Here is a 23,398-nt window from a genome sequence, read left to right on the forward strand (position 1 = left end):
CATAGCTTTGAAGGCATTTTTACTGTTCTGGGTAGTTTTTGTTACAGTTCATTCTGGAATTAACCCTCTTTGCCTGGTCTTGCTGTTCTATGACACAATTTTGCATTTTCTCTTGCTGTGTAATATTCTTTCTTTTTGAAGTCATAGATCACTACAAAGCTTTTTCCATGGCCAAAATGATTTCTTGAGTTATAGCTCCCTCCTCTTCTTAACTGTGATCATTTGATTTTTACTTTTTTTCCTTAGCATCCCACTCAGTTCCCTTGACCCTTAGTCACTTAAAAAGCCACTTCCCAGGAAATTACACCTTCCTCTTCTCTGAGCATCTTGACATTTACTTTTGTAAACTCACAGATATTGCCCCTGAATAAGAGTAGTATACCCTTTGCTGTATATTTCGAATTCCCAAATGCCATAGTTATATTTTTGTTTAACTTTATGAGTCAGTTCTTCCCTTTAGTCAAAGTATCCATATATCGATTAGTTATCAAAACTCAAAAAAGTAATATTAATCCATTATTATTCATACTTCCTTAGTTTTTGCCTAATATTCTTTTTCTGGTCCAGCATCCCATCCACAAATCCACATTTTATTTAGTTGTCATGTCTCCTTATGCTCCTTTAGAATGTGCAAGCTACTCAGATTTTCTTTGTTCTTGATGGCCTCGAGAGTTCTGAGAAGTACTGGGGAAGCATTTTGCAAAAATGTCCCTCAATATGTTGGTCAGATATTTTTCTCATAATTGCACTGGTCTATGGGTTCAGGGGAGGAAACCATTAAGGCAAACATGGTTCTTATCATATCACATCAAGGGTACATGTTACCAGTGAAACATCACCAACGATGTTACACCTGATCACCTGGATGAAGTAGCATTTTTCAGGTTCACTATTGTAAAGTTACTCTTTTATTTTACCCCTTTTCATACCCTGTCTTTGGAAGTCAATATTTGCAGCCCAGACAAGGAGAGGAGAATTGTGCTCCATCTCCTTGAGGTCAGAGTAACTACATATACTTTTATTCCTTAACAGTGACTTTTGATGAACAGGAATTTTTAATTTTTATGAAGTCATCCTGTTTTTCCTTTATGGTTAGTGCATCTGTGTTCTATCTAGGAAATTTCTGCCAACTAAAATATAGCATAGATATCCTCTCATGTTTTCTTCCAATAGATTTATAATTACAACATTTATGTTTTTGTTTATCTGAAACTAATGTTTGTGTAGAGGTAAGGTAGGGATTGAGAACCATTTTTTTTCCATGTAGATTTTCAGCTGTTCTAGCATCATTTGCTGAAAAGACTTTCCTTTCCTATTACTTTGATGCCATATATTTATTTGTATTATTTTATTTTAAGGTTTTTATCTTTTTTCAGTTCTATTTTTTCCCCAATATTCTCAGGATGGTATTTTTCCTATATATTTCTTTTTTTTTTTTCACTGTATTCCCTTCCCCTCTCCACCAAATTGATATTTTAATTTCTATGTTAATTATTTTAGGTGTTGCTTTAGATATTTTAGCATGCATTTATAATCTTGCAATGCATAAAATAAAACATTATATTTTGCCTTTTTTTTCAAGCAAAATAATAATATCCTTAGATGGTATCACTTTATCTCACTCCCAACTTATATTCTATCATTGCCTACTGTTTTAGTACTATCTTGTTTTTTCTTTGTTTATAAGTCACTGTTTCATAATATTATTTTTCTTTTTTTTTTTTTAAAGATTCATTTATTTATTTAATTCCCCCCCCCCCCTCCCCTGGTTGTCTGTTCTTGGTGTCTATTTGCTGCGTCTTGTTTCTTTGTCCGCTTCTGTTGTCGCCAGCGGCACGGGAAGTGTGGGCGGCGCCATTCCTGGGCAGGGCTGCTCTTTCTTTTCACCCTGGGCGGCTTTCCTGATGGGCGCACTCCTTGCGTGAGCCCCACGCGGGGGGACACCCTTGCGTGGCACAGCACTCCTTGCGCGCATCAGCGCTGCACATGGCCAGCTCCACACGGGTCAAGGAGGCCCGGGGTTTGAACCGCGGACCTCCCATATGGTAGACGGACGCCCTAACCACTGGTCCAAAGTCCGTTTCCCTATTTTTCAATCAATATTAGCTTCCAAGAGTTTAGCTTATCTACAGTGTAGCCAGAGCTGTGGTCAGTGGAGAGGACCAATTTTCAGGGTGTTCTCTGCAACCAGCAGCATTTAGTAGTGCTCAATAGATACCAAGTGAGCAGTTCTTCATATAGCAAAACGAACTAAGCAAACAATATTGAGTCTTATGGACTGTTCTCTATGTCTTTCCCCAAAAAACTTGGGAATGCTTGAGCTCCAGGATTATTTTAATTTTCATTGAATTGAGGAGAGGGATATAACTCCAATTACCATGACATCTAAGAACTTGTTGGAAGAAGGGTCATATTTTTTTTTTGATACAGAAAATACTGAAATGTGACATTCCAAAATTCTCATGAGAACAAAATCACAATGTTCCATACTCTTCACTCAAAATTATTCTAATTATACTTTGGCATTACCATCAGGTCTCTATGGTTTTGGAAAAAATGATATAAAATAAAACAATACATATCATCCACATGATCTTCTGCCTAATTCACAGAACTTGCTTAAAAGATACTTTCAGGAATCAGTTAAATATCCAAAGAAATTCTTGCTTTGAATATATTTGTTTTACAGTTTCAGAAGGTAGTTACAAAGAGGAATGTCAGTCTCATTTAATTGGAGATAATATTTTTATCCACATTTTATAGGGAAGAAATGGAGAATCAGAAAGCTTTAATTACCATCCAATTTATACAACTGTTAAGCATCATGACCAATATTTAATCTTCAAAAGCCACACAAATATTTTATATTTGTATTTTTATAATTTTTTATTTTGAGGTAATTTTAGAGTTGCACAAATATTACAGAGGCCTTCCCTAAGGCCTTCAGCAAGGATTCCCTTATTTAACATTTTATGAAACTATAGTGATTTTCAAAATTAAGAACATTGGGGTGGTGCTATTATCAAAACAGCAGACTTTATTTGGACTTCACCAGCTTTCCTGCTAATGTCCTTTTTCTGTTGCTGAATCCAATCCAGAATCCCACACTGCATTTAATTGGCATGTCTCCTTAGATTAGAGCAATCTAACTCCTTGATCTTTCCTTGTGTTTCATGACTTGATACTTTCAAAGTGTATAGCAGGGTATTTTGCAGAATGGACATCACCCTGGGTTTGTCTGATGTTTTCTCATGATTATACTGAAGTAATTTGGGGAAGAATATCACAGACACAAATACTACACCTTCTTAATGTATTGTATTTGGAAGTTCATGATATCAATATCTCTTGTTTCTGCTGATGTTAACTTTGATCACTTGGTTAATGGTGGTCTCTGCTCAGTTGGCAATTTACTATTTTTCCATTTTTAATTGATAAATATTTATTTTGGAGAGATATTTCTATACTATGCAAATACTCCATCTCTCCTTAAAATTATTTTCCAATAATTTTACTACTCATCCATGCAGTAGATCTTGCAGTAATTATTTAATATTACCCTACTGTGTCCCAGTGGTGGTTTGCTATTCCCCTCATTCCTCTACATTTAGTAATTAGAATTCTTCTTTAAGGAAGAGTTACCCTGCTGTCCCCATTTATTTATACATTCAATTATTTATTTTAAACCATAGGGATTTAAGGATATTCATTTTATTGGAAGGGAGTAAAAGCAAATACTTTCTACTTACATTTTCCCATGAGTTTTTCCACCTCTGGCCATTGGGAACTTTTTCAGATTGGCTACTTTGCCCTTTTGGTATACCATCCTTTTGTTTTTATAGTCCTTGTTTACTTTCTGCCACACAAAATGCTCCAGACTCATCTTTTGTTTTCTCTAACTTACCTTGGAATCAGCCACTTCTCTCATTATTTTTGGAGAATCATATATAGAAACCAAGATCTGGGTGCTAGGTGTGCTAGCCTTCTCAGCTGAGAATGTTTTCAGGCCCTCTCTGGGGACAACGTAGGAAATATATGTACACATACTAACATGTGTGCCTATGCATCTATGTTGTCACTCTTCCTCTCGGGGCCTGGCCGGGCGAGGCCCGCGGGTTTGTTCTCTCGACGTCCCATCGCTTCCTACTTCCTGCTCAGCCACTTATGCTGTCCACTCGACCCCGCTAGAGCAAGGGAGACAGGACGCGTGGAGAGGGTCGGTAGGAGCCGGACTGGAGAGGGCGCACCGCAGTGCCAAGGTTGCCTCGGCCGAGGAGGGCCCCGAGGGAGAGCTGAGCAGGTAAGGACGTGCAGAGAATTTCACACACAGCGACCGCTCTGGAGAGGCAAGCTCATGGCACAGGTCTGGTTTATTGAAGAAGTGCTACAGCTTATATGGGCAGGGAGAGGGGATTGATGTAGCGTGGCGAGTTTTCATAGGTCGAGGTCCAGGTGCGATGCTGATAGGCTGCCGGATCCTTGTTGCTGGGGGAAGAGGAAGGTTTCAGTTTGGTGCACGCGGGAAGGTAGCGAAAACTGGCCATTTGGTGTTATCGGCCATTTTAGGAAGAGCTGTGGCTGCATGCCTACACATCTACATTTATTTCCCTATCTCAAACTATCTGTCTATTATCTGTATTTATCTAAAACATAAATTCACGTTGGCAACACCAATTCCAATCTAGTATCACAGGATTTAATCCCCTTGCCTTATTTTTTCAATAGTGAGAGTCCAGTTCTCATATATTCACTTTTTTTGTTCCACTCTGGTAAACATATAGTTTTGGAATTGGTATACCTTATATCTGAGAGAACATACTTACTTCACAGAATATAGTTCCCTTTGGTCTTAGCTTTAGAGTATCAAGTCAAAACACTTTATTTTTCCCAAAAGTTATTTATGTTAGGTCCTTTCTCCCCACTCTTATCAGTGGGATTATGTGATTCATTGGTAATAGAGTTAGTCATTTGTCACAGTCTATATTCCATCTTGCATTTCCCCTATATCCTTTTGGGTTTTTTAAAAGTTTACATATAATAAAAATTCACTTTTTGTGGCACAAAGACCTATGGACTCTGGCAAGTGCTTAAAGTCATGTGTTAACCATTATAACTCCTTAGAGCATAGTTCCACCACCCCCACAATTCCCTCATGCTGTCCTTTAGATCCAAACACTAGCCCACACCACCCCAATCCCTGTTTTTTTCTCCCATCTTTATAATGGTGACTTTTCCAGAATGCCATGTAAATATAATCATACAATTTTTGAAAATTATTGCCCATGCACTTGTTCAAATATTTCTTCTGTTTACTTCTCTCTTTCTGATACTCCAATTGCATATATATTAGACGATTTTTTATTGTCCAACAGACTTTGGTTATGCTGATTTTTTTTCTTTGTGTTTCACTTTGGGTAATTTGTATTGATCTATCTTTCAAATTCACTGATTCCTCAGTTGTGTCAAGTCTGCTGATGAGCTCATCAAAGAACATGTGTTTTTCATTTCTAACATTTCTGTTTGATTCTTTCCTATAGTTTCCATCTCTCTACTAAATTACAGTAGACATTTTAACATATTAATCATGATTATTTTACATTCCATGCAGATAGTTCCAATATATGTGTCAGAGTTGACTCTTGTTCTGGTAATTGCTTTATCTTTGGGCACGGTTTTTGTTGTTTCAGTTATTTTTACATTTTCATAATTTTTGGCTAAAAGCCAGACCTCTTGTATAAGAGAGTAGAGAATGACATAAACAACTTTTATACCTGGAAATGGGCACACGCTTCTAGACATTAGTATAGGGCTTTGAAAGAATTGGCAGTTGTGCTGTGTTTGAGATTTGTTGTGGCTATGTCTGCCCTCTCTTCTCCACAGGTTTCAAATTCTTCTAGTCATACCTAGTGTTTAGAGTGATGGCTGATTGGCCAGAGACTTTTTCCTTTATTCTCTCCTCCACCCTCAGTCTTAGGTGCTGTACCTCAGAGAGAGTCTCCTTCCATTCTCTTGTCCTTCTCCTTTTCCTATCCTGCTGGTATTCAGCAGTCAGTTACTCAACGCATGTTAACCTGCAGGTGGATGGCAGGGTAAGTAGGCACATAAACCATGTCCATGGGACATAGCCTGAGCAGTTCTTCTGTCCCTCGTTCACAGTTCTAGGGTCACACATACCCCTGCCCCTCCCCTTGGGGATAATTTTCTTGGTTCCTCTTTCCTTTTCCCAACTGCAAGGGATTTTCACCAATATTCTTAGGAAGATGACACTTGTTGCCCTATCACCCCTTCATTCCCATGCTCCTGGGAGATCCACAGGTTTTTATACCATGAATGATATAAGGGGAAGGGTAAACATGCAGTTTTGTGCCCTTCTTAAAGCAGGTGTTGATCCCCTCTCTCTTTTCCATAAGGAACACTTTCAAACAACATTTTCTGACCTTTACTGTGTGTGTTCAGTGGGGTTTGTGGAGAAGAACCCTAGAAAGAGCTCAGATTCGCCAGTGTCTGTGGCTCCAAGAAGTTCACGCTCTCTTGCCAGTGCACACTTAGCCTCTGAATTCTCCAAACACTCTAAATAAATTGTTCTCCTGATGGAGGGACAGTGTCTTATTGTTACAGAAGTGAAGTCAGTGTCAATGTCTTCGAGATTTGTGTACCTAAATCTCTGTAGATTTTGGATCAGTTCACTATCCATTGATTCCAACTCAGGTTCAAGAAAAATTCATACCTTGAATCAGTGCAACTTTTTGTTGTTGTTGCTTATTTTCTGTGTGATTGGAGGTCATGCTCTTTCCAGCTCCAGAATCCTTGAGTAGAAACCAGAAGTCCTCCCCCACTGTCATGCTCTTTTCATTGCAACACATCGTTTGCTCTGAAGGGCTCATGTGCTATGCTTACTGCTTTTTCTCTTAATTTTAGAAATTTGTTCAGGAAGTTTTTAATAATTTGTGTGTGAGTGGGGTCTTCCTAAGAATATTTTTTTCCCAAATTGGATATAAGTAAGGATTATATATTCATATATACCCATACATTCCATAGTCTAAATATATATATACACATATATGAATGCATTTAAATATATCAGATATACTTTATGTATAATTAAAAATGTGCATGTATGTATTTAAAACCTACACATTTAGTTGAATCCATGCATAAAATTAGAAAGAGGTATAGCAAAGCAGATGTGGCTCAACTGATAGAGCATCTACCTACCATATAAGAGGTCCAGGGTTCAATACCCAGGGCCTCCTGTCTCATGTGATGAGCTGGCCCATGTGCAGTGCTGCCCTATGCAAGGAGTGCCCTGCCATGCAGGGGTGTCCCCCACATAGGGGAGCCCCGTGCACAAAGAGTACACCCTGAAAGGAGAGCCACCCTGCACAAAAAAAGCACAGCCTGCCCAGGAGTGGTGCTGCACACATGGAGAGCTGATGCAGCAAGATGATACAACAAAAAGAGACATAGATTCCAGTGCTGCCCTACAAGAATGCAAGTGGATACAGAAGAGCACACAGCTAATGGTCAAAGAGAGCAGACTATCCTGGGCGGGGGAAGGGGTCAAGGAAGGGGAGAGAAATGGAGATAAGTATTTGTACAGGGAAGGGATAAGATGGGGGCATAGGGATACTTTTGGGTGGGACTTTTCAGGCTTGAGGGGGCTAGTGTTGGGAGATGGGTCAGATGGCTAAGGAATTAGGGGGAGGGTTGGGGGGAACAGTTGAACATGGGTGATTGTCGAGTAGGTGTCTGAAACTATGATGCTGAGAAAAATCTTTAGAAAATATAATAAGGAAGGATTACCCGTTTAAGCTGCTCAGCCTATCTGATCAACTGTTGGTGCTTTGGGCTTGCATGGACATTTTTGTTGGGTGCCTGTGGTTCCATCTTCATCCCTTAAAGGAAAGAAGGGACAGTACTCCCTCAGCCTCCAGAGCAACTGCAGGTGCTTTTGGCCTACATGGATTAGATTGTTGTCTATGTAGTCAACCATGGTCAGTTTTGACCAACATGACTTAGTTTGTGGCTCACACCTGCAGCTCAGTCCCCACCCCAGGCAGGGGAAGGAGAGGTATGAAGATTCATCAGTCTCTCCAGGCCACCCAGACAGTTTTGGCCTGCATGGCTTGGATTGCTGCACACAGCTGTGGCTTTGTCCCTACTCCTGGCAGATGAAAAGGGTGAGAAAAGCTTCATCAATTCCTGGGACAAAATGGACACTTCAGCTTCCACAGCTTACAGTACCAACTACAACCTCAGCTCCTACTACACAACTAGCAAGAGTCATTTGAACATCTATTTTTAGTTGTCTAAACTCCTCCATACATTCCTGTTTCTTGTTGTGGATTGTAATTTTTTGTTGGTGTCTTAGCACCTGGTTTCCTAGATGTATTTATTCTGGGTGCAGTTTCTCTATTTTTAGTTTCATTTTTAAAGATTTATTTTTATTTATTTCTCTCCCCTTCCCCCCCCCCACCCCAATTGTCTGTTCTCTGTGTTCATTCACTGTGTGTTCTTTTGTCTGCTTCTGTTGTTGTCAGTGGCATGGGAATCTGTGTCTCTTTCTGTTGTGTCATCTTGCCACCTCAGCTCTCCATGTGTGCGGCGCCATTCCTGGGCAAGCTGAACTTTCTTTTGTGCTGGGTGGCTCTCCTTACGGAGTGCACTCCTTGTGCTTGGGGCTCCCCTATGCGGGGGACAACCCTACATGGCACGGCACTCCTTGTGCACATCAGCACTGCATGTGGTCCAGCTCCACACAGGTCAAGGAGGCCCAGCGTTTGAACTGCAGACCTCCCATGTGGTAGATGGACACCCTATCCATTGGGCCAAATCCGCTTCCCTCTCTCTTTAGTTTAGGGCTTTCTTGCCATTTTTCCCTTCTTAATTGAGACAACTAAAAATAGATGTCAAAAGACTCTCCTTAATAAGTTCAATGAGATGGCTGAAGAGATTAAGAATATTAAGAAGACACTGGGTGAGCACAAAGAAGAATTTGAAAGAATACATGGAAAAATAGCAGATTTTATGGGAATAAAAGGCACAACAAATGAAATTAAAAATACACTAAAGGCATAAAATAACAGATTTGAAGAGGCAGACAAAAGGATCAATGAGGTTGAAGACAGAATCTCCAAAAGCAAATACAAACATACACACACACAAAACAGATAAAGGAATGAAATAAAATTGAATAGGGTCTCATGGAACTAAATGATGGCAAGAGACATGCAATTCTACATGGCATGGAACTCCCAGAAGGAGAACAGAAGGGAAAAGGGACAGAAAGAATATTTGAAGAAATAATGGTAGAACATTTCCCAACCCTTTTGAAGGACATAGATATCTGTCCTTCACAAGAAGCACAACATATTCCCATCTGAATAAGTATAAATAGACATATTCAGAGACACATACTAATCAGAATATCAAATGCCAATGACAGCATCTGAGAGCATCAGGAAAAAAGTGATGCATCACATACAAGGGATACCCAATATGATTAAGTGCTGATATTTTCATCAGAAACCATGGAGGCAAGAAGACAGTGGTATGATATAGCTAAGATATTGCCAGAGAAAAACTTCCAGCCAAGAATTTTATATCCAGCAAGATTGTATTTCAAAATGAGAGTGAATTTAGAATATTCACAGATAAACAGAAACTGAGAAATTTATAATGAAGTGAATGGATTTTCAGAAAGTACACAAAGTAAGTGCTACAGCCTGAAAAGACAGGAGAGAGAGACTTAGAGGAGAGCCTAGAAATGAAGATTATTTCAGTAAAAGTAACTAAAAGTGTAAAAAGAGTGGTGAAAATAAAATATGACAGATAAAATCCAAAGGTCAAAATGGGTGAAATAAGGACTGCCTTTACATTAATAACATTGAATGTTAATGGACTAAATGCTCCAATCAAAAGAAACAAACTGGAAGAATGGAAAAGAAAATATGAGCCATCCATATGTTGTCTAGAAGAGTCACATTGAGGCAGTTTGAGATTATTTATAAATTCCAAAAGGAGAGATTATGTTTGTAAACTGGTCTGTTCCTCTGGGTGTGATACCCTTTGAATGCATTATATTCAGTTGACATGTCTTGATTAAATTATCAGTTAAGATTAGGGCTTTGATTCCACTACATCAGTAGGGTGTGACTCACAGTTGGATCCCTGCCCCATTGGTGGGCTGATACAAATGGACACTCACTCAAAAAGACACACAAGAAAAGAAAAAGAGCTCCATAGATGTCAGAGGAGAGAACTTTGTCATGACATGGAACAGGAGAGAACTTTGATCCAGCAGCCCCAGGAATGAGCCCTGTGCTGGCCTACAGCTGAGATTGGAAGAAGCTAGAACCAGGGAACCTTAAGAAGAAGAAGGAAGGAGAGAACAGGCAATGACCACCCATCATCTTGCTTCAACATGTACTAATAAATTTTGGTGAGAAACCAAGCTTGAGTTGTACTCATTATGGCCTTGTAACTGTAAGCTTTTACCCCAAATATATAACCTTTATAAAAACCAACAGATTTCTGGTATATTGTATTAGCACCTCTTTGGCTGACTAACACACACACATTAGATCCAAGGGTACAAATAGATTGAAAATAAAAGGTAGGAAAAAGCTATTCCATGCATATAGTAACAAATAAAAAGTGAAGTACCTATACTTATATTGGATGAAATGGGCTTTAAAAGCAAAACTATTATTAGAGACAAGGAAGAACATTATATATTAATAAAAGGAGCAATATACCAGGAAGAAATAACAATTATAAATGCATATGCACCTAACTAAGATGGTTTACATGAGGCAAACACTGGCAACACTGAAGAGGGAAATAGATGTCTCTACAGTAATAGTTGGAGGCTTCAATAAACCACTCTCATCATTGGATAGAACATCTGGGCAGAAGATCAATAAAGAAACAGAAAGCTTGAATAATATGATAAATTGAGGAAGCCTAATAGACATACACAGAACACTGTACCTCAAAACAGCAGGATATACATTATTCTCAAGTGCTTATGGATCTTTCTCCAGGATAGACCATATATTGGGTCACAAAGCCAACCTCAATAAATTCTACAAGATCGAAATTATATAAAGCACTTTCTTTAGCCATAGTAGAATAAAGTGGGAAATCAACAACAGGTGGAAAAAAGAAAATTCATGAATATATGTAGATAAAACCACACACTATTAAATAATAGGTGAGTCAAAGAAGAAATTGCAAGGGAACTCAATAAATATCTAGAGACAAATGAAAATGAGAATACAACATATCAGAATCTATGGGATGCAGTGAAGGTAGTCTTAAGAGGGAAATTTACAGCCCTCAATACTTATATTAAAAAAGAAGAAATAGCTAAAATCAGTGACCTAACTACACACCTGGAGGAATTAGAAAAAGAACAGCAAATCATTCCCAAAGCAAGCAGAATGAGTGAAATAACAAAGATCATAGCAGAAATAATTGCAATTGAGAACCAAACAATAGAGAGAAATGACAAAACAAAGAGTCTTCTTTGAGAAGATTAACAAAATTGACAAACTGTAGCTAGATGGACAAAGAAAGACACAAGATGGAAAAACAATAACATAAAAAATGAAACAGTGACATTACTACTGACTCCACAGAAATAAATGAGATGATAAGAGGTTACTATGAACAACTGTATGCCAACAAACTGCGACAATGTAGATGAAATGGAAAGATTCCTAGGAATGGATGAAGGACCTACACTGATTCTAGATGCTTTGGGAGATAAGTAATTTTCTTGTTCGTACCTGACTCAGAGTGGAAGGATTTCACAAAGATTTTTTTAAATTAATTACCAATTTGCAATAAAGCCCCTTTACTTATCCATCCCAATAAAATAATTAAAATGAAACATGTGAGTATGGGTGATTGTGAAGGATTCATAGGCAACTTGCTTCTACAAACTCTATTCTCCTGGGAGGTTTGATATTCCATAGACGCATGATTCCTTGGCTCCACAGACCATAAACATCCATATTTTATCTTTTTCAATCTATAGTCAATTAACTCTAAATGAAAGTAGCAAAGAAAAGCCATTATGCAGATATACCCATAAAGAGTCATGTTTCTTTTTAAGGTCAATAGGAAGAGAGGGATTAGAAAATTACCCAGCCTGACAATTCTGCTTATAATTAATGTCAAGTCTGCTTTATTTTTATTCATATTATAACTCAATGTCTCAAGGTCTAAGAGTCTATGCTAATATAATACAATCCTGAACATAATATTTACAGAGCAACTATTATTTGCAACCTGAATTTACAGAATTCATGTTTGAAAAACTCAAATCATGGACAGTCATTCTTGGATATATAGATGTCATCTATCTGAGTAATCCTGAAAGATCTCCAGGTGTTTAGGAGTCCTGGTGGTATTTACTTCTTTTGCAACCTTCACTCTGTTCTTTGAGGCCCTGGATTTTATCTTTTCTTCATGTAAAATACCTCCAGATGTTTCAGAAAATTAGGAGAGAAACAAAAAGGATTTTTTGAGGAGACAAATCAACAGTAAGGTAAGTGATCCATAAATTTACTTAACAGGTAACTTGTTACATAAACATACTAATTTATGACATAAGCATGACATAAGCAGGTTTGCATTATTAATCAATTGTTCTCCCTGTTGAAATATTGACTATTGTTCAAACATGGGTACTTAGATTTAAGGACCCAGTGAACCTAGATCATGGGCCTCTACTTTCCTATTACTCATTTTTCCCTTTTGTGATTATTGTTGTATCAGAAGTTATACTGAACTTCTGTTGAGAACTCTTCCTTCTTTCCCACCTTGCTATAGTAGCATTTCACCAGTTTTTTTCTTTTAAATATTTTCACTACTCTCCTTGAAAGTTGTCATCCACTCTGATATTTTTGACTGGCACTTATATATAAATGACAGCCACATATATGCTATTATAGTAGCTCTTAAATCTGTATTGCCAGGTCAGATCTCTCTCGAATTCCAAATCATTGTCTTCTGCCTATACTTACATAGAGTTCCCACAGACATCTCAAACAGGACGATATACAAAACTATAACCATGGTCTTTCCCCAAACTTTCTCTTTTCTTTGTATTTCTTATCTTGGTGGTTATCCTTCTCCCCAGTAACCATTCTTGACCATTTCTTTCTATACATCACATCCATTCCTGGCCCCAGACCTAAAACAGATTTCCTTAGGAGCTTCTCTACTTCAAGTGTTATTTTTATTTAAGACCCTCATCCACTCTTGTCTGAACAATTGTAATTATCACCTAGTTTTGTCTTACTCTTAATGACACAAGACACCAAAATGCTAAGTCGATCTTTCTAAAAAGAAAAACATGTTATTCAACTACTTTAAAAACTTCATAGGTTTCCTATTTCCTCTTAGATAAATTTTGAATTGCTCTCTGCAATACATCGACTCATTAATTTATTTTTAATAAGGTGGGAATCTAATATGTGGTTTACGTAGAGTTTGTGGTTCTAAGAAAACAACAGTGAACAAAGTATGACCCTGACCTCTAATCTTACTTTAAGACCACCTGTTTCTGCAGTCTTTTTTCACTTCGAGTTCTTTATAGGCGGAGACAATATCATATTAGTCTGTGGAAACATGCACTTAGCCTAGCATCTAGAAAATATATGAAGCCTGAGTATATGTCAATGAGTAGTAAATCGCTTGAGAATATTTAGCACTAACTATATTCCTGGATCTGCATTAAATGCTGAGGATGCAAGGTAAACAACACAAAGTCCCTGCCCTCATGGATTTTACACTCTAGTATCCACAGGCAAGGTTACAAATCTGCACAATAGAAACTCTATTGATACTATTACTTTAGTATTTTGTAAACTTCCCTATGGGCATCTCTAGACATATTTTCATTTTTATTGCTTTAATCTGGGTTTGCTTTTGTCTGTCTTTTACATTCTACTCCATTCACAACCTGCCTTTGGTAATTTTTTCAATAAGGAAGCCCCTTGCCCTCATAAGCGTGGCCACTGTTACTGCTATGTACATTGAGTTTCTCCCCACTCCAGGGATGCCGTTCACAGAGCTTGGCACCCTTGAAGTTGTACAATCAACATTCTGCTCAAAGACCTGGAAGATCATCAGACTCATGGGGCTGGGGTGTGGGTGTGGGATCTTAAAAATACAGGCTTTGTGATTCCTTTTGTAAAGAATCTGATTTGGTGAGTCTGTGATAAACCTGATGTGTGAGTTGTTTTATCCCCCCCACATACACCCCACCCCTACAGTGATTCTGATGATCCATTATGGGTAGAAATAATTGATCCACTAATAGACTCTATGGCAGTCGCTGTGGCAATTCTGGCAATATTTTACAGTGCTTATTATGGAAATTGCAAGCTTAAACCCTTTTTATTATAAATTTCAAATAGCTTTACTCTCCATGCATCCACCCAAGATAGAATATTCAGACTCAACTTTAACATTTTGCATTCTAGTCTCTATATTTAGTCACTAAACCTTTGGATTTGGCCACCATCATGACTTTCACATCTCTCCTTTCATTTTATTTCTCATGGCCCTTTTCTAATTAGTTTTTAATTGTGTCTCTCCAGAATTCTTCCAATTATCTCTTAACAATTCTCTCTGCTCTAGTTCCTGGACCCCTTTAATCCAGTTCCTATAGCTCCTCATTTGGTACTTATCTGAAACACAAACTCTATCACCATGCTCAAGCCTAAAAATATTGAGTGGCTTCCTATTATCCATAGAGATAAGTCTTAACTCTCTGACATGAACTTGAAGGTCATTCTCAATGTAGCTGAATTTATTCTTATTATATCTTTAAATATTATATTTACTTTGTACTTTATCCACTGCAAGCTGCTAACCATTCCCCAAACACATTATGCATTCTCCTCATTCTTTGTTTATGTTATTTCCTCTGACTGAATGCCACCTTCTATCTAACAATTTTTTTTCTCATCCATCAAAAGACAATTAAAATGTTACTTCCATTTCTCTATTCCAATGTGCTTTTTCTCATGATTATTTATGTTTGGGTAGAATCATGTAGAATTTTATGACATGGACAAATGCTGATAATCTAAATGGTAAAATAAAGATATATACAAGTTATAATTGCTATACTGATCTAATGTAAGCATTTTACACACACACACACATAAATACAGATACACATTATGGTGGACTTTGCTGAACCAACTTTGTTAAATTGGGAACTGTGTGGTTCCAGGTTACTTTTTCTCAAGAGAGAAATTAAGCAAAACTGGAAAGCAAAAGCATAGTAACAGTCATTCTTGTCTGAAATTCTTTTTGAGGTCATATGCAGAGATGGATAGACACGAGTTGCCTGGCAGGTTCTAGCTTCTCTTCATTTGCCTCTGCTTTCTGTCTAGCTTCTTTTCCTAATTTCTTTCCTACTGACTCAATATCACATACAAGTTTGGTGCCAACAGAGGCATTAGCTATACACAGACAGTTTGCAAAAACCTACTCTATGAGACTACTCTAGTTAACAGTGCTTGCCCTCTCAGATTACTGGTTGATGACACCTTCTCTGAACCTATAATTTTCCATTCTGTACCATTACTTTGCAAACTCCTCCCTGTCCCATAACATGCATAGTGACTCTGATCTCCTGGCTGGCCTTGATTGACACATGGTTGAATACAGAAAGAAAGAGAGAAGGAGTGAGAGGTAAAGGCAGGGAGGAGGGAGAGGTGGGGGGGGGTGGTAAAGTGTGTTTATATATAAATTGACCTCTCTCAGAAAAGGTCAATATTAAATATTAAATGGACATCTCTCAGAAAAGGTCAACTGACACCTTGGTCCTGTTGCATCTGCTGTCAAGTGATGACTTTACTTTCCATTTTTATCTGCTTGCAGTTTGCTACAACTACATTTATGTGACACTATTATGCTGCAGTTAAGTTCTATTCTGTTTGTTTTTGATTACTAAAAGAGAATTTTTCCCAGAGCACCACTGATGGTTCTACAGAATCGGAAGATCTGTCACCCTTATAGCCATTTGGGGCTCTCCAGCCACAGCATGAACAGGCAGAAAAGAGGTTAACTTGGGTTGAGGCGATTGAGTGTGATCATCAAAGAAATAAGATTACTGCTGTACAATGAGAAGAGAGAGGAGAAGTATGACATGAACCGAGGTGATCCTTATGTTATAGTTTCCAGGTTGATAAAACAAATATCATACAATAGGTTGGGTTAACATCAGGAATTTATTGGCACATGGTTTTACAGACTGGGAGGCTTGCTTTTTTCCAGGATTAGTATTTCTGTCTGGCTTGCAATCTTTAGGATTACTTGGCTTTTCTCTCACATGGCAATGCACATGGCAGTGTCTTCTCCTTTTTCTTCATGATTCCATTGATTTCCAGCTTCTGGCTGTTTCTCTTGACTTCTCTTTTCATGTCCAATATCTTTTACTTACAAAGACTTCAGTCATATTGGATTAAGGCCTAGCCTCATTCACTTTGGGAACACCAAAACTATATAGATCCTATTTAAAAATGTGTTCACATCCATAGGGCCAGGGTTTGGGACCTGAACTTACGTTTTGTAGAGTTTCAAGATTCAACCCCCAACAGACTGCCCTTTAAAAAGCAGTATTTGGTAGCAGGAGTGGGGTGCTGCTAAAACAAATACCTAAAAATGTGGAAATGACTTTGGCATTGGGCCATGGTTAGAGGCTGGAAGAACTGAAAGGGCTCAAATATGAATGAGAGCTATAGAGGAAGTTTGAATCATCTTAGAGAATACATAATTCATCATGAAAAGAATGCTAGTAGAAATATGTAAGTTAAAGGTACTTCTGGGATGTCCATACAAGGAAATGGTGAATGTGTTATTGCAAGTTGGAAAAAAGCTGATCCTGATCCTTGTTATAAAGTGGCAGAGAATTTGGCAAAATTGTGTTCTGATATTGAATTGAAGTAGAAACTTGTAAGCTATGAAATTGGATATTCATCTAAAGAGATGTACAAACTAAGTATTGCTTTTCCTTGCAGTGAAATATGAGAGGATAAGCTAAGAATTAAACTCCTGGGACAAAGGAACTAGCAGGTAAAGATTTTGAAAATGTTCAGCATATCCAAATATTGAACTCTGAGACAAGGGCCAAAGCGGTTCTATTAGGAACCTCTCTGAGCTTTTGGGAAGTGCCTACTGAAAAAACAGGGTTCCATGTGAGGGTTTGACTGAATGACTCTTTCCTAAAGAAAGTGTTGCTGTACATGAATCCTGTCGGGCATTTCATTGGAAGTCAGTCCTGAAACTTCAGTTATCCAAGAAGGATCTGTGGAAAATCCTTTTGTCTAATGGCTTCGACCCCTGGTACCACACACCAAGGTTTTGTAAAATTTGTATGAACAGAAGAATTACTGAAAGGGAAAGAGAATGGATGAACTGAAGGAAGAGTGATTTTAAGGGTAGAACCATGGAAGCAGATGTCTTCATCAAAGAAATCTCCTCAAACCAAGAGAGTGGACCCATCACTCGTATGGACAAGATGGGTCTGCCCTTGGAGAGGACAGGCCTTGTGCCCTGTTATACAGCACGAGTATAGCTGTGCACGATTTTGGAAGGAGTGGGCTGCTGTTCCATCAGACCCAGAGGACAGAACAGTGATATATAGATGACTCTCAGCCCTCAAACTCTAATGGAATGTGCACTGTTAGGATTCTGAGTTATTTGTATTCCTGACCCCTGTTTTCCTTTAAATTTCTGTCTTCTGGAATGGAGGTCATTTTCCTATGCCTGCCACAGTATTGTGGATTGGAAGCAGAAAACTTGTTTTCTAGGTTTCACAGGTCCATCAGACAGAGGAATTATGCCCCCAAATGGATCACACTGATTTTGATGAGACTGTGGATTTAGCATTGTTTTAAAGTGACTTAAGGCTTTCACTATATTGTAATAGAATGAATGCATTTTGCGTATGATAAGCTGACTTTTTAGAACCCAGAGGTTGACTGGTATGTGGTATGTATCATGTCCCCCAGAAATGCATGTTCAGGTCCCAAACCCTGGTCCTATGGTTGTGAACACATTTGTAAATAGAATCTTTGAAGATGTTATTAGTTAAGGTATGCCCCGAATGAATAAGGGTAGGCCTTAATCCAATATGACTGACGTCCTTTTAAGCAAAGGAAATCAGACATGGAAAGAAAAGTCACAGGCAGCAGCCATCAGCTGTAAGTCAACAGAACCCAGAGGAGAAAAAAGAAATGGCCATGTGCATTGCCATGTGTCAGAGGAGCCACGTAACTGCAAGGATTGCGGACCAGCCAGAAGATACTGACTCTGGGAAGAAACCTCCTAGCCTCTGAAACTGTGAGCCAGTAAATCCCTGTTATTTAGCCAATCCCTTGTATGGTATTTGTAGCAGTAGCTGGGGAAATAAAAGAGTGCCTTATTGTGCCCCACTAACTTTTAGAGGAATACCCGTTTAGGGCTCACAACCCTCAACAACTAAGGCTTGAAGGACTCACCAGGAAGAGGAAGCCAATCAGCAGAGGGGGTAGCTGAAGGGAAGGGAATAGATACATAGAAACGGATGTAGGAAGTCAAGTCATAACAGAACCTTAAGATCACTTGAAATCATAGCAACCTTAGGTGTTACCTACTTTTTATTTCATTTTCTTTTGACTGCTTTCCTTCTTTCTACAATTTTATACCAGGTATGTTGATAGCGATTATCCTGACACTTTTGCCAGTCAATAGGCTACAAATCTTTGAAGCAGGATAGTAAAACCAATGTGAAATAGACATCTAGTCCAGAGCTTCTGGACTCTGGTTTTTATGACTGCTCTGATTAGATGTCTGTTTTTTTCCCCTTTGGAGATGGGATAAATTTGCTTTCCACTGAACATAAAATGACCTGTTTCATTATGATAGACATTTTTTTCCCTAAACTCTCAGTATGGGAAGACAGTTACATGTGTGTTGAGAAAGTAGGAACAGATTATAGTAATGGATATTTATAATTTTGTTCTATTTCCCATTGCCCTAACTCCCATCTTCTTTTGGAGGACCCCTTCACCATTAACTCCCATGCAAGCAAGCCAGCAAGGGAAATCTCCCCTTTCCATGAGTCCTGAATAAGTACATTATTAAAGTACATTATTATTTCTTTTTTTAAAGATTTATTTTATTTAATTATTTCTCCTTGCCCCCTTGTTGTTTGCACTTGCTGTGTCTCTTGCCTTCCTTGTTTCTTTAGGAGGCACTGGAAACTGAACCTGGGACCTCTGATGTGGGAGGATGGAGCCTAACTGCTTAAGCAACAAATTGCTTTGTTGTGTCTCTCAGATACTTTTTTTTCTTGTGTCTCTTGTGGGTGATCTTTTTGTCTCAGGTTGCAGCCCCTGCTCCTCGTATCAGCTTGCTGTCTTGCTCATCTTCTTTAGGAGGCACCAGAAACCTCTGCTCCCTGCTTTGTTGTGTCCCTCATTATGTTCTTCCTCTTGTGTCTTGTTGTGTCACCTTGCTGTGCCTGCCCGTCACACCAGTTTGCTCTCATCTGTAGGAGGGATCAGGAACCGAACCACAGACCTCCCATGTCTGAAATTGGTTTCCACTAGCTTTGCCATGATGGTCATGATGTCCAGGAGTGGTGGTGCCCACAGTGGCTCTGGTGACAGCACTGGCAGCAGAATCCTACCCGAATTCTTCCTCCTCCTGAAAACCAGTTGTGGTTTCTGCTTCCCACTCCTCTTAATTTCCTATTTATAATTCTAGGCCTCACTTTTCAGGTGTTACAAATATTTTGTGAAATATCTGCCAACTTTCCTATTATAAGTCTGTTTTTGTTAGCCAAAGTCAGTTTCTCTTCCTTGCAAAAAAAGCACTGTACACTACTTCCTATTGGTGAATCTTTCTTGCATATGTACATATATTCACTTCTTTCTAAGTTATTTCTAGGGAAATTCTTCCAGCGACTATCTGTGAATAGTAAAATCTTTCAGACTTTTTATTTTTTATTTTGATTATTAGCCAAAAAATTGCATTCATTTATGCTAAAGTATTCATTGTGCTCCTACTACACAACTGAGGCTAGGAAGAAAACATGTACATGAATAAAGTATTCTCTGTGTCCTTGATGTATTATTATGCTAAAGTAAAAGATTACTGAGATTGACAAACAATATAAAGATAACTGACATTGACAATGTAGACACAGTTCATTAAACATTTCTGCTCTGTGTTTCCTATTAGAGGGACAGTGACACGTAGTTTTGGGATGTATTTTTAAAATAAAAATAAGAATGTAAAAATTAAACCCTATGTGTTAAAATATATAAATGACATTTCAGAAAAGGAAAAGCTGAATGATTACAAAAAATAGTATATAGCAGATGAATATCATGAAGCAAATGATAGGGAACAACATAGTGGTACAGGCAGTGGATACTACAAATGTTCACATGTGGATGAAAACTTTCCCATCTGAGCTCGTGACAGACAAAGGAGGACTTGAAGAGGGTCCTTGAAACATGAGATTTTGGTAAACAGAAGGTAATGAAGAGAGTAATATCAGAAATAGGAAGGATATATACCCATTGCGAAGACAATAGGAATTTCAATAGAATTCTTACTTACTTCTAGTAATTAACAATTCTCTTAGGAATTTCAATAGGATTCTTACTCCCTTCTAGTAATTAACAATTCTCAAATGATTAGAAGGTAATGGGAATTTCAACAATTATTTTTAGTAAAGAGTGATTTTTATTGTGTACTTACTGTGCAACTGATACTGCAACTAAGTGAAATGCTTTATGCCTATTATTTCTTTTTATTCTTAGGTCTCTATGTAATAGAAATTACTATAATTACATACATTTTTATAGATGGGAAAACTGAGAGTTGAAACATAAAGTAACTTGCCCGGAGTGACACACTAGTAAGTGGCAGAGCTGGACATGGTGTCCCTTTGTCTGGCGCCAGGGTTTTTACCATCATGCCAGGAGACTGCTCCTTAGTCTCCCCCTTGGCTCATGGTTATTTTAAATCAAGATCCCCTTTGTAAAAAGGGAAGGTCCTTGGAACAACTACTAAATTCTCTTCATAATCATGCCTGTTACCAATGCACATTCATCATTTTTTAATATAGAAATGTTACTAAATAGTAAGTGGCTCTAATCTAAGTAAGACTGTCTTCCCAAATTAAATGTTTGCAGTTTTAATAGTAAAAAAAGCATTCCTAAAAAAGAAATGTTTCAGTTTTTCTCTTTTAAAAAAAGGGATTAATTAAGCACACAGATTCACTTCTATTTATGTTTCCTTTAAAGAAATCTTTAAAGAATAGCCTCATACCATTAAAGCATTTTGTGAATGTTGATGAAAATGATATTCTCAATTCTGTCTCTGACCACATAAATATCATTTTGAACTCCTTAATTATTTTTCTAGTCCATAATTTAAAAAATATCTGTTGCTCCTCATTGGTAGCAAATATGATTTAAAATTCTACTTGGGGAAATCTGCTTTTATTTGTCTCATCCACAAGTGCTAAAGACCCTATGATCACTCTTAGTCCTATTGCAGGGATAGTTAGGGAAACATTTTTCATTTTCCTTGGCCCTCCAGCTGAGAAGCTGGGCCCTGAGTCTAATAAAACAGGTACTAGTGGGCATAAAAGCTAAGATTAAGCCTTTGCAAGTCTCTGGGTTGCTAAGCAAAGAATTGTTTCAAAATAGTGATTATAAACCTTCTAGGGCCTGAGCCTACCTGATCTAAAGAGAGGAACAATTTATGGCTCACACAGACACAGAGAAGCGTGATCTCAAAAATAACTCTGATCAAGTCTTTTACTTCCTGGGATTTTAAACGCATGAATAACTAACAAATTGGAAGTGTGTCTTTGTATCAAGATGAGGCCACTTCCCTATGCTAAGTAAACGTCAGCCTTTCACAACCACCATGGAAAATGTTGCTTTCACTTTTCAACCTGGGACTTGGAATATATTCTGTCATTTGACACCACCACCACCTTTTCTGTATGCTCAAAAGGTTTCTTCCTAAAGGTATATACATATACAGGTGTCAAATCCATGGAGACAGAGATTCTTAAAAGGGAAGGTAGAACAGGAGACACCTAGAGGTTTCTGCTTTTGATTTTCATTTCAAATGCTCATTCCTGTTTTGACCCTTGTCCTTTACTTTTGCTTAGCCCCAGGAAGAACAAGAGCACAGGAGCTAAAATAGAAATTGCACTAGTAAAGTCACTGGGAACTTAAAGCTTGACAGGAATATTGGTGTTTGGTGACATTAGCTTTAGGCTTATCTGTCTGAATTCTCTTTCCTTCATTTGTGGAAATGTCCAAACTTTTTTGAGATTATGCCTTGAAAAGTTCTTCCTGCTTCTTCCTTAACCCCCAACCACATACACACAATTCTACCACTTTGGGTCCTTGACCAAAAAAATTACATTTGAAACATTTTTACAAACCTACATATTGGTAGAAGCAATTTGAAATATTTAGCAATAGCAAATGATATTAACTTGTAGATATTCTCAAGGCAAGGTTGGATTATTTTCAACCCTTTTTTTTTTCAGTTTCTTAAACACAAGGGCACATTCTCTTTCAAATTCCACCTGCTGTGCAAGTACAACAAAAGATTGAGCGGATAGCAATGCACTGAAGTAGCCCAAATTCATCCTTTGACCTCGGAGCTCAACTGGCTGTCATGCACAAATTTGATTTTTGCTAGAAAGATCCATTTTTCCATCTCTCAAAGGAGAAAACTAATGAGACTGAATGAGCTGAGGAATTATTTCTTGAGCGATATTTCACAAGTGATGTATAGCAAATCTAGAAGTTCCCTTTTCATTATATATTTTTGTTGCACAGTTTGGGGAGTGAAGTCAAAAAAGAGAACTTTTCTGCTTTAGAAAATAAAAGCACATTGTAAAACCTGACCACAAGGTCAAGAAGGTGTGACGCAAAGCATCTTAAACTTGGAGTTTGAAGATATAAGTTAAACTTCTAGAATAATGCTTCTACCTCTTAGTGGTCATGTATCGTTATTCTCTACGCTTCATTTTTCTCTTTTTACCCTAACTGGGGTATGAGCATCCAAAATGATGTTGGGCCATCCTCTCCAATCTCTCTCCCTCCACACAGAAATTTTCCTGCTGACCAAATCTAAATGAATGCTGAAAAGGGAAGTGATTTATTAATCCAGAGGCAAGTGAGTAGAGGCACTCGCTTAATTGTAATGAATTTAAAATTGAGTTAATTAAGAATAATATGCATATAAGAGATTTGCAGGAGTGTTTGCTTAAATTCCATAATGACATTTGCAAGGTAGAATTTTAGGAAAGAGAGAGACATGTTTTGACTAACTGAGTGGGAGA

The sequence above is a fragment of the Dasypus novemcinctus genome, chromosome 7, assembly GCF_030445035.2.
Source record: "Dasypus novemcinctus isolate mDasNov1 chromosome 7, mDasNov1.1.hap2, whole genome shotgun sequence".
Classification (NCBI taxonomy): Eukaryota; Metazoa; Chordata; class Mammalia; order Cingulata; family Dasypodidae; genus Dasypus; species Dasypus novemcinctus.